The following is a 2,727-nucleotide window of genomic DNA, read 5'->3' as shown; positions in this document are numbered from 1 at the left end:
TTCTCCCTCAGGTACGCGGGGCGTACCCAAGTTTACGCCCAACGTAATTCATTCAGACCCAAACCCTAATTTCCTTTGTTGGGGATATAAAAGGAATATGTGGCTGTTCTTTTCGGCCACCATTCCTCAGAGTGAAACCCTAAAAAGAGTGTACTCTCGTTCTTTGGCCATTGTGTGTGTATTCTAAGCTTGGTGGTGCCATTTCAAGGTTGCAAAGGAGAAGAAGAGCTTGTTGAAGAGGCTTGAAGTGGTGCTCAAGTGTAGATCTGAGCTTTGCAAGGGCTAAAGCTTCATTTTCAGGTATAAAGCTCGAAGCTTGTCACTTGGTTCTTGTTGTAGGCTTAAAAGGCCATTTTCTAGGGTTTAAGTACCCAAGGTGGAGGCTTTTGTACAAATGGCCTCCATACGCTTAGATACTTCATATTTATGATCTATTGGAGTTGTAGACTCATAAAAATGACATCTTGGACGTGGGGATTTCACCATGCATGAGATCTAGGCCCTTGAGTTTGAATAAGAGATTGTTGTGGGATGTTGGAGCCTTTACAGCCGTGCCAAGGCTTAAAGGTCTCGACTTTATGGGTATAGACACTCTAGAAGAGTCGGATCTAGAAGTGGAAGTAATGGCTTAACCGATTAAGACTAGAAATGGAGAGTGGCTGATTCTGGTGGTTACGCTGGGCGTAACTTCCAGTACGCACAGCGTACTGGGTGGAGACCTCGATCAGGGAGGGGTTGGCGATGTACGCCCCGCGTACATCTAGAGTACGCCCCGCGTACTCCCAAGGTTTGACTTTTGTTGACTTTTAGGGTTTTGGTCAACTTGAGGACTTTAGGTCAAGGAAAGGTTAAATGGTCTTTTACCCTCTGAGGAAGGATGATAAGGGGTAAAGTTTTAAGTGTGGAAGTCTGTGTGTAATAAATGTTATTTCTATGTTTAGGCGAGGTTGAGCCGTCGTTTGGTTTCGGTGTTAGCGAGGACGCGAGATCTTAGACTTTCCACGAGGTGAGTTTTCTCACTATACTGTACCCGGAAGGGTTTTATCGTGTGACCGGAAGGTCGGATATGTTATGAGTTATATGCATTGTATGTGATATGTTAATCGTTTATATGTGCCATGTATGATATGCTTAATATGGGCCGGAAGGCGTTGTGATGTGGACCGTAAGGTTGACGTGGGTAGGACCGGAAGGTTAACCTAGTCGGGACGGAATTTCGTCGAGACACATGGACCGGAAGGTCAGGGCCTGGAAAGGCGTATATGCGTAGGTTGTATTTTGGGGAACTCACTAAGCAATTATGCTTACAGTTGTTGTGTTATATGTTTCAGGTACTAGCAAGGACCGTGGGAAGGCGCCGGCGTGATCGTACACATTGTCGGGGGAAAACTATTTTATGATCTTGGGAATGTATTTCGTTGTGACAATATTGTTTACATTTGAATTTGAAATGTTAACCGACGTTTTGATGTTTACAAAAACGAAAAATTGGTTTTAAAATTTACGTTGTTACAAGTTGGTATCAGAGCCTTGGTTTGAGGGATTCGGATGCACCTTCGGGTGTAACTGAACTCAAACCGGGGATTTGAGAAATTTTTTTTAAAAGGATCGATAAAAAGAATTTAATAAAGGATTTTGAAACGATCAAGGAAGAAGAAGTGTGTACGGTCAGCCAGCGCCCGAACGGTAAAATCCCCAAAATACTCTTACAATTTGTGTTATGATATGATACGCATGCTAGAAGACTAGGTATTCATATTAGGACTAGAGTGGCCTAATTTGTGATGCCTTAGTCTAGGGAAATTTGCTGCTATGAGGTGCTTTGAGAGCGAGTAGGTAGCTAGTGCATGGCAGGAATAGAGTACTCAGGATCCGGGGTTTGGGGAGGAGGACTTGGGGTGAATGCTGACGCGGTGTAGTTGGTAGTATTGGGCCCGTACTACTGAAGACACCGGGTCAGTGGGCAACCCAAGTAAGAATCCCTGGGTACCGGAGATTGAGTAGGGTTGCACTATCGAGTGTGATTATGCTCGATAGAGTCTCTGATATTTCTATGTTGTATTTCAGAGGCATCATGGTTGGGACACGCCACAGACCCGAGACGAGCGGTGTGAGTGACGAGGAGATTCGTCAGATGATCCATGACAAGGTGGCTGCGGAATCCGGGCCGAGATTCCGGAGATGTTTGGGTCTATCAAGACCACACTGTTGGAGACTTTTGATGAGCGGTACGCCGCATTGACTGAGGCCGCAGCCGCTGTAGCTACCGCAGCTGTAGCCGCTGCCAGACCACAGGGAGGTGACTCGTTGCTGTTCTGGGAGTTCAGCAACACGAAGCCACCTGAGTTTGATGGGACGCAGGATCCGATCACTGCGATGAGATGGATTGCTGATATTGAGGGATGCTTCTACACTTGTTCATGTCCGGAGCATCTGAGGGTACGGTTCGCCTTGAACCAGCTCCGCCTGGGAGCAAAGGATTAGTGGAAGTTCGTGACGACGAACTTCACTCTGGCAGAGGTTTCAGCTGTGACATGGGAGAGGTTTACCATTATGTTCAGACACGAGTACGTCCCCCCGGTGGTGAGGGAACGGTTGGTTCAGGAGTTCTTGACCCTCAAGCAGGGTAATGATTCTGTCACGGTGATCACGTGGAAGTTTCATGAGAGGGCGATGTTCTGCCCCGAGCAGGTGTCCACGGAGCAGGCTCGGATGAGCCGGTATTTG

The sequence above is a fragment of the Lactuca sativa genome, chromosome 4 (genome assembly GCF_002870075.4).
Source record: "Lactuca sativa cultivar Salinas chromosome 4, Lsat_Salinas_v11, whole genome shotgun sequence".
NCBI lineage: Eukaryota > Viridiplantae > Streptophyta > Magnoliopsida > Asterales > Asteraceae > Lactuca > Lactuca sativa.
Note: the sequence above shows the minus strand (reverse complement) of the source record.